At 44.3% G+C, this 17,182-nt stretch overlaps 1 long non-coding RNA gene and 1 pseudogene across 1 annotated transcript; both read right to left on the reverse strand.

The window, feature by feature from the left end:
• Positions 1-1,109: 1,109 nt before the first annotated feature.
• LOC129533006 (uncharacterized) lies at positions 1,110-12,603 on the reverse strand. Its single transcript, XR_008679000.2, has 4 exons — positions 10,948-12,603; positions 2,316-2,442; positions 1,640-1,728; positions 1,110-1,416 (listed from the first exon to the last, which is right to left on the reverse strand). It is a non-coding gene; the product is annotated as an uncharacterized lncRNA (long non-coding RNA).
• LOC129533341 (uncharacterized) lies at positions 7,760-7,869 on the reverse strand (annotated as a pseudogene).
• Positions 12,604-17,182: the final 4,579 nt, after the last annotated feature.

The following is a 17,182-nucleotide window of genomic DNA, read 5'->3' on the forward strand; positions in this document are numbered from 1 at the left end:
TTAAGTAAGAATTAAAATAAATGATTTAAAAGTTTAATTCAAACAATAGTAAACACACAACTGACACATTCATAATATATTAGAGATAGCTAAAGTGAGAATAACCACATAATGTAAAACATAGTTAAATTCACTGTGACTATTAAGAGATGTATAAAAATGAACAATAAAGAGAAAGCATTAAGTGATATGAAAGACAGAATGAAAATGACTATCATATATTAAACTGGAATCTAAGATATTCATTAGTGAAACTCACTGACATACCTAATGAAAGACATCAAATTCTCAGATTCAGGAGAAATAAGACATTACACTCAAGATACATAAGATGAATTCATTCCTCGGCACACCTAAGTTTTTATCATAACCTGTACCACCTTCAATCATCTTCATTCTTCCTGACCTGATCTATTTTTCTCATCGTATTTACCACCTTCAAACATATGGTACATATCCTATTTACTTTGGGTATCATATATTACAATATAATCTCAAAACAGATTTTGTTGATTTTATTTACGAGATGTAACCAAAGGGCCTAGATTATCTTTATAGCATAGTATATGTTCAAAATTTATTACCAAATAAATATAAAGTACATTTATGAAAGGTGAAGGAGAATATAAAACAGAGGGAAGATCTTCAGAACTACCACAACAAAATGACACATAACTTAAATGTCAAAATACCAACACTGATTTCTTATCAACAGCAATAAAAAGTAGGAAAAAATTTGGAAAATATCCTCAATGAGTTTAGACACACTTCTATACATTAGAGGTTTATAAAACACAAAATCTCCTTTTATAAATGAGTCAAAATAATGACATTTTAGACAAAGAATAACAGAAAATTTATCATCCAAAAGCACCTTCTAAAGAAATCTCAAAAGACAAATTTCAAACAAAGGAAAATGATCACAGATAAAAGATTTGGGATAAATAAATAATAATGAGAAAAATAGAATATATACGGGAGGTATAAAAAAGAAAATAAAATTTACTTCAATACAAAATTGAAATGTGTAAAGATGTTTTGGTGGGGGTCTCCATTGCTCTTCAGCTTTGATTATTTATTTAAAAAACTCTCAGAACTCAGAGAAGCAATTATACTCATGTTTATCGTTTATTAAAACAAAAGGATGCAGATTCATATCAACAAAGGAAAAAGATTCTCAGGGCAAATTCCAGGAGACTCCAGGCACAAATTTACAAGTGTCCATCACAGTAGAATCACATGCAGATACACTTCAATCTCCCAGTAAAGCTGCATACAACCACATGTGAATTCTTGGCAATTAAAGCAGCTTATTTATTTTTTGATGTCCCAGGTTTTTATTGGTGGTTAATCACATAGGCATGCAATGCCCACGTGGCAAAACTCAGCAAATTCAGCTTCCTTTCCATGATCCCTCTAGAACAAAAGCAGGCATTCAGCATAAATCATATCTTAGAATAAAAGTATCTGGTTAAATTGATACCACATGGTTCAAATAAATACAGCATGACTCAGGGCCTCAGGCACATAAAGTCAGTCATTCACCATAAACCCAAGGCCTCAGATATACAAAAACACTCTTCACGGTAAGACTGTTTCCAGAACTCAGAGGCTAGCTAGTCCTAAAAACAAACCTTACCTTTGAATGTGCAGGTTGAAGAAACCCTGGCCTGCTGAGTTAACACATTCTTCCCTAATCCATATTTATTGTCCCTGGTCTAATCTCTCCTGTAGCAAAACAAGCATATTTTTCTGAGCATCTACATTGAATACAGCATTTATATGACAGTAACAACAGTAATATTAACATGAATATGCATAGCATTTTATGGACACAGTGTAGGCTAAAGATTGATTTTTAAAAATTACTAATGCATCCTACAAGGCCATTACATACACTTTAATATTTTGTACAAACCAAATTACTCATTCCTCCTCTCAATCTGCTTTTATTTTTACCTTTTGATAAATCTGTGCAGAACTATTTAACATTGAAATTAGATAATGGTTAGCTAAATTCTGTTTTCTCAGGCCATTTATTATTCACCCAGATTACATTCTGAAGAGGCTTTAACTCAATATCTTAATACGTTTGATTATCAATATAAGCATTATATAACTTCTCTGCATAAGATAGTTGAATCTTACCAACAATACCAGTGTAATGTCGTATTGCAGTATGGTCATGTTACAATTCAGTTTTATTACAGAAAAAGTTATTAAGAACGATAGAGCTATTTGTTACAGCTACTCAACATAATTGGTTCTTGTCTTTATACCGTATAGTATTATAAATAAGTGTTATTACTACTCACCATGATTTGATTATTTCTGGGTTTCTAATGGGTTGTGGACTTAGCCAGTCACCCTGTCTCAGTTCACAGGCCCTAATTGACAATGGTCTCTACTATATGCTGTCATACACCAGGATACACTCCCTTCCTATAGACAAGACACAAGAATAAGAATAGTTATATCTCTGCTACCTGTACTACAGGATGTCTTATCCTAGTCTATTCTTGGGGCAATGGCAATAACAATGAATTAATATAAATTATGAGTGACCTCAGAGATGGGGTCCCTAAGATTATATAAATGTGTCCTTCTGCATCTAAGAAGAACCATTGCCCTATGGTTATTTAGGCCTCCATCTGCGTTAAAGTGATAAAGTGATGCTATTGAGTCATAATACAAGCTCATTACCGGTGCCGGGTCCTAGCATTATCCATCATTAATTGTTGAGTCTACCTTACCCAGTTCACTGAAACTTCATCATTTTTTCCAGGTTGAATCCCATCCCTTCCTCTCTCATAGATGAGAATTCCCTCTAATCTATTTATTTTAGTTAATAAATCTTCTTTCCTTAAAAGCCATTCATGATTAAAAATGAATTCAGCTTTTCTCACAATGCCTAGATCAGCATCTATCTCCCTGAAGGTTTTTTTCTGTTTGTAGGCCAATGCTTAACCCAAGATGGTTGTTGTCATTGTGTACTAGATTTAACTGCAATGAGGAACCATGTTTTACACTCCAGACTGTTTGGTTCTCAGTATGAGGATAAAAATAAGAAAAAACAAAACAACAAACAAACAACAACAAAAAACAAGAGTTCTCTACAATTTTCAAGAAACAGAAGAGGAAGAAATGCTTCTCAATTCATTTTATGAAGCAAGCATGACACTTAAACAGAATAAGACAAAGATGATAAAAAAAAGAAAAGGAAAAAAAACCACAAAACTTCAGACCAACATAACCTAGATGCAAATCTACAAATATACCCTAGATGCAAAATCCTCAACAACTTGAATACGACACTATGTAAAAAAGTGACACACATGATCAAGCCATGTTTATTCCAGAAATGCAAGACAGTTTCAATATTTAAAAAAATCTAATAATATAGTTCATCATATTAATATTCTAAAATAGGAAAACGCATGATCATTTCAATAAATGCAGGGGGAAAAGACAATATTCAACAGTTACTTGTGATAAAAATTCGGCAAACCAGAAATAGCAGAAAATTCCTTCATCTTGATAAAGAGCATACAAAAAATCCATCATATTTAGCTGTGAAACACTGAATGTTTTCCACATGTATGCTCAGGAATAAAGCAAAGATGTTTGCTTTTATCACTCTTTTTCAACATAATACTTAGAGTTCTATCCAGTGTGTAAGGAAAAAAAGGGAGAATAAAATAAATTCAGATTGGAAAGAAATAAGTAAAACTGTTCCTATTTGTAAATAATATGATTATATATGTAGAAATTTATACAGCATTTAGGAGAGAGAAGGAATGTAGAAAAGGGAGAGGAAGGGGGAGGCAAAAACAAAGGGGAAGGAGAAAGTAAAAGAACAGTGGAAGGAGAAGCAGTGTCTCACAAAATTAAGAAGGATTTAGCAAGATCAGGACAAAAGGTAAAAACAGGTTTCCTGATATTTTTAACTGCATTTCAATAGCTTTCCAAACATAAATATTTCTCAGGTAGTTGAATGCTTTGGTCAATTTCGAGAGTGATGGAAGGCTGTTTTAATGAATTTATAGTGGCCTTTTGTGTAGAGGATTTGCTGGTCTTTTCAAGTGACCATAGTCCACATTGATGGGTTGATTGAATATGGAAACCATCTTGAACTCCCAAGATAAACGCCAATTAGTAATGATATATTTTACAAACACACATGCATGCACAGACATACACACACAGACATGAGAGGATTTAATTGGATAATAGTTTGCTGAAGTTTTTGAAATCTAAATTCATCATCTAAATACATATTTGTCTACAGGACATTTTCTTGTAATGTCTTTTTTATGGTTTTGGTATGGGGATAATGGTAGACTCATAAAACATGTTGAAAAGTGTTTCCTCTTTTTTATTTCTTAAAGTTTTGTGTAAAGTATAAATTATATCTCCTTAAATATTAGTAAAATTTGTCAGTTAGTTTATCTAGGTGGGTATTAATAAATTTAAAACATATATATAGGGATGTTCATGTTATTGCCTTCTTTTTGAGTTTGCCTTAGTAGTTAGTCTCTTTTGAGGGATTTGTACATTTAATCTAAATTAACTAATTTACATTTATAAATTTCATCATGGTATTCATTTAGTTATCCTTAAACTGTTGTAGGACAATGGAAATGTTACTTCTATCATTCTTTTTTTTGTTGTTTATTTGTTTTGAGACAGAGTCCCATTCTGTCGCCCGGGCTTGAGTGCAGTGGCCCGATCTCCACTCACTGCAAATTCCACCTCCCAGCTTCAAGCAATTCTTGTACCTCAGCCTCTCGAGTAGCTGGGAATACAGGCATGCGCCATCACGCTCGGCTAATTTTTGTATTTTTAGTAGAGACAGGGTTTCACTATGTTGGCCAGGCTGGTCTGGAACTCCTGACCTCAAACGATCCGCCTGCCTTGTCCTCCCAAAGTGCTGGGATTACAGGCATGAGCCACCACCCCCAGCCACTTCTATCATTCTTAAAATTTGTAAATTATTTATTTCCTATTATTTTCTCCTTAGTCTGGCCAGAGATTTAACAATTTTATTGATCCCTTCAAAGATCTAAGTTTAGTTTAATTTACTTAGCTATATAATTTTTCTCCATTTAATGTTGTTTATTTCTTCATTAACCTTTATTATTTTCTTCCTTCTGATTGCTTCAGAATTAATTTGTTCTCATTTTTACAATAACAAGTTGGAAGCTTTCATCATAATTTCAAGGTAATTTTTCTTTTCTAATGCAAGCTCTTAATGGGATAGATTTTTCCCTAAACACAGAAATTTCCACATTTTGATATGTTATACTTTTTTAAATTCCTCTTACTTTTGGCTAGGTTCATGTTTAAATACACATATGTGCAAGAATATTTTCCCTTGATTTATATGGATTTAGAGGTTAAAAAAAGGCAAAAAAATTATTTTGGAAATTTCTAGGAGACTTAGTTCACCATAATTGTTACATAATTGTGCATATGTTGCAAGTAATGTATTCAGAAAAGTATTTATATCTGTAAACGTTTGGTCCTTAATGATGAAATTAATGCACAGTTGTCTAACTGTAATAATTTCCTTATAATCACACTAGTTTTCCTTTGGTTCCACAAGATGATGAACCTCACTTTAGTGTGACCAAGCAAAATGAGGTACAAAAACAGTCCAATTAATGTGAAAATATCTCAAATTCATATGAATTTTTAAAATATTTTATATGTAAATTAAATTAGAAATTAAATATATAATATATTTTATTTCAGAAATATTTGCTTGCCTTTTGGGACTCAAAGTTCAAAACCTTCTATTGTCATCTTTAAATAACTAATTTTTAAGTTAATTTCTACTTGGTTCTATGAAAATACTACCACACAATGTGGACATAAAGAAAACATTTACAGAAAAATTGTCCATATGGACACATTTTAAACAGATGATCTAATTAGCATAGTAGCCACCAAACTGGTAAATAAACAGTTTTGTTGATTTGCTGCTTAATCAGCATCTACTCAGAATTCTGTAATATTGTTTAGTAAAACAGTTTATTTCAATCCATAAATGTATTTTATAAATTTATGCCTGGTAAACTACCAGGTAAACCATCGAAATATTAACTGTTTTCTACAAGTGATGGTCTTTTTTTTTTTTTAAGCTGCTTTCTATAGTGAATTGATGAGAGTTAATGAAGATTAAAATGCTTATTCTGTAATAAAAGCCAATGCTGGCATGCTGATATATAATCTCTATAGATCAAAAAATATTCATGCCTTATTCTCAGATTTTTAATAGTGGCACTAAGTGGTCTTAAAAATTTATTATTTAGACACCTTATCCTATATTTTAAAAACATTTTCTTAGTATACTGTGGATGTTATACAAGTCATATAATGGATAGAGAATTTCTTATGTAAATTTACAATATAATTTTTTTAAATAAAACTTTTGTGAAATTATTTTCAAATGTTATAAATGTTAATCAGTTTTGTTATATTGGTTCCAATATTTCTCATACATGGAAAATGTCATTTTCCCTGGGAATTAATATTTGGAGCTGGTGTTTAAGAAAAACCATGTTTGATGTTGGAAAATGCTATGTCCGGTATAACTATAGATGTTTGGAAAGCAGCTCAGTTATGCTAAAGATAAAGAAAGGAGAGAAAAATGACAGAAGGGGAGGTTTGAACAAAACAAAATAATACCTGAAAATGTTGAATGGATATGTAATATTTGTGAATGTTTATGTTCTCTATTTCACCATTATTTAAACATTTATATTTTCAAAGGGAGACAATAATTATATTTTGAAATCATTTTTTTTTTTACAGAGTGCTGCATTTTTTCTTTTCAATTTGGTGAGCAAGCAAAATTGGTCAGAATATTATACATAATTAGGTTTCCTTTTTGAGATTTGTTGAAACTCTTTATCCTTTATGTATGTATTTCAAGTAGTATAATAAAAAAGAAATATAAAATGATCAGATATACGTAAAAGTATTGTAGATTATGTTTTTGATATTTTCTTTCTTTTAATATATTTTGCAGATATAGCCATTCCAGATTATGATTTCACAAACTAAGATGATTCTCAGTAGGGAAGCATTACTGCATGTCATTTTCATCAAAGGGAGCTTAGTTTATTTGCCTGTCTGAATATTGACATTATATTACTAATTTACACATTGGGGAAAGGGTCAAGAGAACTCCAAATTTTTGTTGACTTGATATTAACCTGAAAGGGGAATGTTAATAACTGACAAAATATTTCCACAGTAGTTAGACATCAAGATAAAGTTGTGTTTTTTAATCTACTGCATATTGTTGAATTATTTAGATAGATAGATAGATAGGATTGATTTATTAGATGTACAGGAAATAGAATTCACTGGTGGGCTGAGTAAAGAGGGGGCAACTCTTTTCTAATGCAGGGCTAGCTGCTTGTCCAGGGGCCCATGATTCCAGGGCTATATCTAGCCCCACAGCCATCCAGGATGAGTTGTTTCTCAGCCACCAAGTCTTAAAATGTATATGCATTAAACTTAGTAAAATCGCACTTCTTTGAGATGTGGCTTTTTGGGCATTCACTGAACTTGAACTTGGCCCTAAATAAGGCCTCAGTCACATGCTGCAGGTTTTGCAGCTTGGTATGGATGAACACGGCCAATGTGAACCCTGACCTCTGGGTCCTGAGGCTTTCCAAAGGCATACTACATCCGGTCTTAAACCTAGACTAGGGAAAGCACTAGATCCAAGACATAAATGTCCAATGGCTGTTGTACACAAGGAACAGGCTGCTGTACACTACCTAGGATGCTGCTGTTTGCAGCCCTTGCACAACAGGCCCCATGAGAAAAAGAGCTGTGTGGCTTAATTGATTGTAGAAATTATTTTATATATTAAGTTTTTGGGGATTAATATCTTTTATTCAAGATAGCTAAATGTAATTTATATTAGACCATATACAGTAAGTTGTAAATTATAGAAGTTGTGCATATCAAAATCATATTCAGTGGGCAATATGGCCTTTAATATAATAAAGTTTATTGACAAAAATTAAAATAAAATAATGTGGTTTTGTAGTGCTCTTGTATGTTAACTAAAACAAATTAATAAAACCTATGAAACCCATAATCATTTAAACTATCTACTTACACTTTGGGAGGCCAAGGTGGGCAGATCACCTGAGGTCAGGAGTTCAAGACCAGCCTGGCCAACATAATGACATCCCATCTTTACTAAAAACACAAAAATTAAACAGGCGTGGTGGTGCATGCCTGTAATTTCAGCTACTCAGGAAGCTGAGGCAGGGAGAACTGCTTGAACTCGGGAAGGGAAGGTTACGGTGAGCCAAGACTGGGCCACTGAACTCCAACCTGGGTGACAGAGGGAGACTCCATCTCAAAAAAAAAAAAAAAAAAAAAACCACAACAAAAAAACTATCTACTTAAATACCATTTTATTAAAATAAATATTTTTCTGTGATCTTAGGTTTGTTTTGTCTCAACACTATAAACAGTGTATTGGTTGTCTCAAAGTGTTAAATAGAAGCATATTTTAGGGCATTGCTGAAATATCTACCAACTTTTCTTACTCTAAGTTATGCAATGGTGTATTGATTATTGCATTGGAACTTGTTAAGCAGTTTGTATGTCTGAAAAACCAAGGTTCAGAGGTATGTAGGTTAAATCCAGCAATCAAATATCACAGAGATATTTCAGAATATTATTATTGTATACCAGAAAATACTTTTCAAAAAAAAAAAAGTAAGGTCATTAGGAAGGCATTGTAAAGTTAAATCTTTTCCAGCAAAGCTATTACATTTATTTTTCTGGAGCTCTTTAGTTATAAAAAGCAGAATGTAGTTATAGGATCTAGTCAGCATTAAATTGATTTAAAAAATGAAAAACACTTTCATCTTTAAATAGATTAACAATTAAGCATATTGTTTATGTTGTCCCACTGATATACTAGAATATGCTACATTCTTTGGGGCATCTTTTAGACCATAGGGCTAAAATGTTGAGAATGACAGAGAGACAATTAGGAGCTCAGCACAAAGCAAAATGTTATGAATCAGGAAAATAAATAGAACAGAGATCAAAATTAGATAGATGCAGAATTGGAATGATACTGAAAACAAGAGATGGAACTGCAGAAAATACTATGGCAGATCATTCATTCCTTTGAATGGTGAAAGTAGTTAATACAACGGCTGACAATTGAAATGAAAAACCAGACCCAGATGAAAAAATGCAAACCAGTAAACTTGCCTAGTCCCATTATTTTACTCAATTGTAGGAAACACATGGAAAAAAAGTTGTTCATTATGGATCCTTTTTTCTAACGTAGGAAGAAGGCACCACTACATCTTTCTCATTTTTTTACTCAAATGTTCGTGTTTTCTCATAGAACTTACAATTTTAATTTATTTTTCAATATATGTTGCCCGTACATTCTAGTTAGATTCATAGTTGCAATGTTTCATGTGGTATATTTGCTCCCTATGGAATAGAACATAACATTAATCTCTAGATGTGTCACTAGAGAGATTTGTATATATCCACATAAATCTACAGTTGCAACAAGAAAAATTATCCAGTGAAAATTTTGTGATATGAATGTCTTTCAACTTTTTAAAAAGTAAAGAGAAAATGATGAACAAATATGAGTTGGAAATCAGAATGAACAAATCGTGAAAATATAGTGTACAGCTTCAAAAAGTTTGAAAATTAAGAGAAATTGGTAGAACAGCTGTATTATCATTTACAAAAATGTTTCTCTACCTATAGAACAAACAATTACTTTGTCCTCTAATTTAAAAATAACTTACAGAACATTTATTTCCTACTGTCATTGGAATGGCAGGCTAGCAGGCTGAGTTCATAGCCCAATTGGTTCCTCACATTGAAAGATTCCCTTTATTATTTCCTTATTTTCTCTTTAATTCTGGCACTCCTTCATGATTGAACTTACAGATGTTCTTTTGTCTACTAATCTTCGAGTAAGCCTGTGCTCTCTATAACTTTCAGTCTCAATTTCCTTCTACCATCAGCCTTTTGTCTAAACATTCTTATTCTAGTTTGTTTCCCTGAACTCTTGACATCAATCTCTGTTCCTTCAATATTCTGTTTCTTCTACTGGAAGCACTCTTTCCCAGATTTCACCCATTTTCCATTTTACTCTTCTCAATCTCTGTGTCTCAGTTAATTGCTTCCTTAGGTTTCTATGTAGGATTGTTTCTCCATCTGTAATTTTTCTATATCTCTCGTGTTAACATACTTATATCGTTTACTGAAAAATTTCTCCTTTAAAAAAAAATCAATGTGTTTGTTTACTTTCTAAAAATGCCCTCTTAAACTGAAAGGTCAAAGAAGGTGAGTATGATATTCGGATACTAATATCTACCACTTAATACAGAAAATATTCCAGCACTTGTATAGGTGGTATAAGACATAATTTTAGAACTCTAAAATAAAAACTCACAAATTGAAGTTAAATATCCATTTCCCACTGCTATCTCCTTTTCCTTTTAACACACTGATATCATTTGGATCTGTGTCCCGACCCAAATCCCATGTCAAACTATAAGTTCCACTGTTGGAGGAGGGGCGTGTTGGGAGGCAATTGGATCATCGAGCGGTTTCTCTTAAATGCTTCAGCACCATCTCCTTGGTGCTGTTCTTGAGATAGTGAGTGAATTATTGTGACTCTGGTTGTTAAAAGTGCATAGCACCTACCCACCTCTCACTCTTCTTCCTGCTTCCAGCCATGAGAAGTGCTGGCTCCCCCTTCACCTTCTACCATGATTGTAAGCTTACTGAGGCCCACACCCAGGCAGCCCAGAACCTGCCGGATTCTGCTCTCCGAGACTACCAAGCCACTGGTGAGACAGCAGCCCACGGAGACACAGGCAGACCTGTCCTTGACATCACAAGGGCGCCACGTTTGGGGAGACTCACCCGCACACCGTCCGCGCACGCCTGAGGCTGGGATCCCGCGCTGCCTCCCCGGCGATCTGTCTGAGGTTTGTTCCTCCTGACGTTTCTTCCTGCTGGTGAAACCTCGGCGAATCCTGGCCTCCGGAGACCTTCCTGGTAACTGCCCTGGCCAGGACAGGTCTCAGCCCCGACTCTGACGTACGATCACACAGGGCTCCTGCTTAGACAAGTCTCAGGGACCCAACCCCGGGCAACGGTGGCGATCACTGTGACCAAAGCGGCGGCTCGGGCCTCGCGCATGCGCACTGGTGAGGCCAACTCACCCGCCCCACCCCCGCCTTACTCGGCAGAGTCAGGCTGCGGACCCTTTAAAAAATGGCAGCGACGCCGCGGCTGCGGGGACTGGGGCGGCAGTGCTGGAGGTTGCGGCGGCGGCTGCGGCGCAGCCCGGGACGGCGGGTGGGAAGAGGACTACCAGAGGGGCCTGCGGGAGACCCAGGGTCGGACCCATAGGAGTCCTGTCGTCAGGACCTCCTTGATCGGTCTTCTGCATCGGTTCCCGGTGAAGGAGGAGCTTCGGGGTGCTGGCTGGGCTGCGCGGACTCCTCTTGGGATCCGACGATGGATCGCACCGGGTGATCGGGAATGGGGTTACAATGCAGTGAGGCGGAAAGGGTCTCGCCGGGGCACGGAGAGATCCCCAGGGTCGCAAGGCGTGCTGTCGTCTGCAACGGCACTGACCCATGAGCCCACTGCCTCCCTCCTTCCTGGGTGGAGCGGGGGCCTGCCTTCATCTCCAAGGCCCGGGGGCTCCGGCATCCCGACGCGGCTTCCGGCGACACGGGCAAAGACAGACAGAGGCGAGTCCGAGCTGGAGCCCGTGTGACCACACGTGGCACTGACGTCCCCCAAGAGCACATGCAGTGAGCGTGTGTCTTTGAGGCCGTAGGGGGCGACGACGAGACGGACGGTGATGTCCAGGCGTGCGCCCGGGGGCCACCGGAGACCTGCACCACAAAGCGGAGGAAAAGCCAAGCGCACCTGCAAACCTGCGAGACAGGGCCTGCGCGCGAGTCCAGGCCACATTCAGGGAGGCCCGCCAGAGGAGCCGAGAGCTTTGGACCAAGTACACCCCACCCCCACGCCGCCACCGCCTAGGTACCCCTGACGCAACCTCCCCTACACCCAGCCAAAACCCAGTCCCGTTGGCTCCCTGACATCCGTGGCAGCCAAAAGATTCAGTGCCAGTGCCAGAAGGCGCTTTCCCCAGGAGCGGAGGAACCGGTTGGCCCTCAAGGATCAGACAGGAAGTGCAGGTGGGATGCAACACCGCCTTTCCTGGAAGGCCAATGTGGGGAACGGTGGGCTTGCCTCCCCCCCTTCCTGGACCGAGCGCGCAGCCATCACTTGGGCCATGGAGACCGAGAGAGCTTCCCTGTCCCACAGAGGTATGGAAGCCCAGAGCTCCAGGAACACCACACCTGCCCAGTCATCCAGAAAGAGGTGTGGAGAGGGAAACGATCATGACACGGACGTCCACGGGGTTTCTCCCTGATGGACTGGGAAGTCTTCTTTGTTGAAGACATTGAGCCAGACTAAGAAGCCGCCAGGCTTCTCAGAGACAGGGCAGACACAGCAAGAGGGAGGACAGAGCAGAGGCCAGAGCCCAGGCAGGATACAGGGCCATGCCACCACCACGGGCATCCGGGGAGGAGTGTCAAACGGGTGACTCGGCCAGGAAGGCCAGCCTTTGAGTGACAGAGATGCTTGCCCCATCCCCTTGCCGGCTTCCTTCTCCGTCCCTGCGTCGAGCTGTGGCTACATTTCTCCATGAGGGAGAGGGCGAGAGGCGTGAGAACCATATTCTTGAAGGTCCGCGGGCACCCTCCTGCGGGTGGACAGTGAGCGCCTGGGAGGCCGTTGTCCTTGGTTGGGGAGCGGTGGTCTGGATCTAGCCTAGCAAAGAGGCTGCTCCGGATGGGGTGGGGACGAAAACCCCTGCGGTTCCGACGCAGATGTCCGCGTTGCCCAGGCCTTCACAGACCCCCAAACTGGAACCGCCGGGAAACCGACTGCCAACCGGCCACACGACCCAGGCAGAGACGCGGGGAGAGGCTGACCAGAAGAAAGGCCGACCTGCAAGAAACCCACCCTCCGGCGCTCAGGGCACATGTGTCCCAAGGCACACGCACACACAGACGGACAGAGATAGAGAGGGCGACGGAAAGAGCGAGGAAGGAGAGGGAGAGAGAGAGAGAAAGAGAGAGACGTAAGAGAGAGACAGAAGTGGGCACACAGACACGCACGCGCGCTCGCACGCAAACAGACACACACAGACACACACACACCCACACACACACACACACACCCATGACGCACACAGACGTACAGCAGGTAACACCCACCCCCAGGCAGCCCCTGAAGCTGCCGGCTTCTGCTCTCCGCGACTACGAAGCCACCGGTGAGACAGCAGCCCACGGAGACACAGGCAGATCTGTCCTTGACATCACAAGGGTGCCACTTTTGGGGAGACTCACCCGCACACCGTCCGCGCACACCTGAGGCTGGGATCCAGCGCTGCCTCCCCGGCGATCTGTCTGAGGTTTCTTCCTCCTGTGGTTTCTTCCTGCTGGTGGACCCTCCGCCAATCGCGGCCTCCGGAGACCGTTCTGGTAACTGCCCTGGCCAGGACTGGTCTCAGCCCCGACTCTGACGCACGATCACACAGGGCTCCTACTTCGCCAAGTCTCAGGGACCCATCCCCGGGCAACGGTGGCGGTCACTGTGACCAAAGCGGCGGCTCGGGCCTCGCGCATGCGCACTGGCGAGGCCGTCTCACCCGCCCACCCCCCCCCCTTACTTGGCAGAGTCAGGCTGCGGACCCTTTAAAAAATGGCGGCGACGCCGCGGCTGCGGGGACTGGGGCGGCGGTGCTGGAGGTTGCGGCGGCGGCTGCGGCGCAGCCCGGGACGGCGGGTGGGAAGAGGACTACCAGAGGGGCCTGCGGGAGACCCAGGGTCCGACCCATAGGAGTCCTGTCGTCAGGACCTCCTTGATCGGTCTTCTGCATCGGTTCCCGGTGAAGGAGGAGCTTCGGGGTGCTGGCTGGGCTGCGCGGACTCCTCTTGGGATCCGATGACGGATCGCACCGGGTGATCGGGAATGGGGTTACAATGCAGTGAGGCGGAAAGGGTCTCGCCGGGGCACGGAGAGATCCCCAAGGTCGCAAGGCGTGCTGTCGTCTGCAAGGGCACTGACCCATGAGCCCACTGCCTCCCTCCTTCCTGGGTGGAGCGGGGGCCTGCCTTCATCTCCAAGGCCCGGGGGCTCCGGCATCCCGACGCGGCTTCCGGCGACACGGGCAAAGACAGACAGAGGCGAGTCCGAGCTGGAGCCCGTGTGACCACACGTGGCACTGACGTCCCCCAAGAGCACATGCAGTGAGCGTGTGTCTTTGAGGCCGTAGGGGGCGACGACGAGACGGACGGTGATGTCCAGGCGTGCGCCCGGGGGCCACCGGAGACCTGCACCACAAAGCGGAGGAAAAGCCAAGCGCACCTGCAAACCTGCGAGACAGGGCCTGCGCTCGAGCCCAGGCCACATTCAGGGAGGCCCGCCAGAGGAGCCGAGAGCTTTGGACCAAGTACACCCCACCCCCACGCCGCCACCGCCTAGGTACCCCTGACGCAACCTCCCCTACACCCAGCCAAAACCCAGTCCCGTTGGCTCCCTGACATCCGTGGCAGCCAAAAGATTCAGTGCCAGTGCCAGAAGGCGCTTTCCCCAGGAGCGGAGGAACCGGTTGGCCCTCAAGGATCAGACAGGAAGTGCAGGTGGGATGCAACACCGCCTTTCCTGGAAGGCCAATGTGGGGAACGGTGGGCTTGCCTCCCCCCCTTCCTGGACCGAGCGCGCAGCCATCACTTGGGCCATGGAGACCGAGAGAGCTTCCCTGTCCCACAGAGGTATGGAAGCCCAGAGCTCCAGGAACACCACACCTGCCCAGTCATCCAGAAAGAGGTGTGGAGAGGGAAACGATCATGACACGGACGTCCACGGGGTTTCTCCCTGATGGACTGGGAAGTCTTCTTTGTTGAAGACATTGAGCCAGACTAAGAAGCCGCCAGGCTTCTCAGAGACAGGGCAGACACAGCAAGAGGGAGGACAGAGCAGAGGCCAGAGCCCAGGCAGGATACGGGGCCATGCCACCACCACGGGCATCCGGGGAGGAGTGTCAAACGGGTGACTCGGCCAGGAAGGCCAGCCTTTGAGTGACAGAGATGCTTGCCCCATCCCCTTGCCGGCTTCCTTCTCCGTCCCTGCGTCGAGCTGTGGTTACATAACTCCATGAGGGAGAGGGCGAGAGGCGTGAGAACCATATTCTTGATGGTCCGCGGGCACCCTCCTGCGGGTGGACAGTGAGCGCCTGGGAGGCCGTTGTCCTTGGTTGGGGAGCGGTGGTCTGGATCTAGCCTAGCAAAGAGGCTGCTCCGGATGGGGTGGGGACGAAAACCCCTGCGGTTCCGACGCAGATGTCCGCGTTGCCCAGGCCTTCACAGACCCCCAAACTGGAACCGCCGGGAAACCGACTGCCAACCGGCCACACGACCCAGGCAGAGACGCGGGGAGAGGCTGACCAGAAGAAAGGCCGACCTGCAAGAAACCCACCCTCCGGCGCTCAGGGCACATGTGTCCCAAGGCACACGCACACACAGACGGACAGAGATAGAGAGGGCGACGGAAAGAGCGAGGAAGGAGAGGGAGAGAGAGAGAGAAAGAGAGAGACGTAAGAGAGACAGAAGTGGGCACACAGACACGCACGCGCGCTCGCACGCAGACACACACAGACACACACACACCCACACACACACACACACACCCATGACGCACACAGACGTACAGCAGGTAACACCCACCCCCAGGCAGCCCCTGAAGCTGCCGGCTTCTGCTCTCCGCGACTACGAAGCCACCGGTGAGACAGCAGCCCACGGAGACACAGGCAGATCTGTCCTTGACATCACAAGGGTGCCACTTTTGGGGAGACTCACCCGCACACCGTCCGCGCACACCTGAGGCTGGGATCCAGCGCTGCCTCCCCGGCGATCTGTCTGAGGTTTCTTCCTCCTGTGGTTTCTTCCTGCTGGTGGACCCTCCGCCAATCGCGGCCTCCGGAGACCGTTCTGGTAACTGCCCTGGCCAGGACTGGTCTCAGCCCCGACTCTGACGCACGATCACACAGGGCTCCTACTTCGCCAAGTCTCAGGGACCCATCCCCGGGCAATGGTGGCGGTCACTGTGACCAAAGCGGCGGCTCGGGCCTCGCGCATGCGCACTGGCGAGGCCGTCTCACCCGCCCACCCCCCCCCCCCCTTACTTGGCAGAGTCAGGCTGCGGACCCTTTAAAAAATGGCGGCGACGCCGCGGCTGCGGGGACTGGGGCGGCGGTGCTGGAGGTTGCGGCGGCGGCTGCGGCGCAGCCCGGGACGGCGGGTGGGAAGAGGACTACCAGAGGGGCCTGCGGGAGACCCAGGGTCGGACCCATAGGAGTCCTGTCGTCAGGACCTCCTTGATCGGTCTTCTGCATCGGTTCCCGGTGAAGGAGGAGCTTCGGGGTGCTGGCTGGGCTGCGCGGACTCCTCTTGGGATCCGATGATGGATCGCACCGGGTGATCGGGAATGGGGTTACAATGCAGTGAGGCGGAAAGGGTCTCGCCGGGGCACGGAGAGATCCCCAGGGTCGCAAGGCGTGCTGTCGTCTGCAACGGCACTGACCCATGAGCCCACTGCCTCCCTCCTTCCTGGGTGGAGCGGGGGCCTGCCTTCATCTCCAAGGCCCGGGGGCTCCGGCATCCCGACGCGGCTTCCGGCGACGCGGGCAGAGACAGACAGAGGCGAGTCCGAGCTGGAGCCCGTGTGACCACACGTGGCACTGACGTCCCCCAAGAGCACATGCAGTGAGCGTGTGTCTTTGAGGCCGTAGGGGGCGACGACGAGACGGACGGTGATGTCCAGGCGTGCGCCCGGGGGCCACCGGAGACCTGCACCACAAAGCGGAGGAAAAGCCAAGCGCACCTGCAAACCTGCGAGACAGGGCCTGCGCTCGAGCCCAGGCCACATTCAGGGAGGCCCGCCAGAGGAGCCGAGAGCTTTGGACCAAGTACACCCCACCCCCACGCCGCCACCGCCTAGGTACCCCTGACGCAACCTCCCCTACACCCAGCCAAAACCCAGTCCCGTTGGCTCCCTGACATCCGTG

Source organism: Gorilla gorilla, chromosome 3 (genome assembly GCF_029281585.2).
Source record: "Gorilla gorilla gorilla isolate KB3781 chromosome 3, NHGRI_mGorGor1-v2.1_pri, whole genome shotgun sequence".
NCBI lineage: Eukaryota > Metazoa > Chordata > Mammalia > Primates > Hominidae > Gorilla > Gorilla gorilla.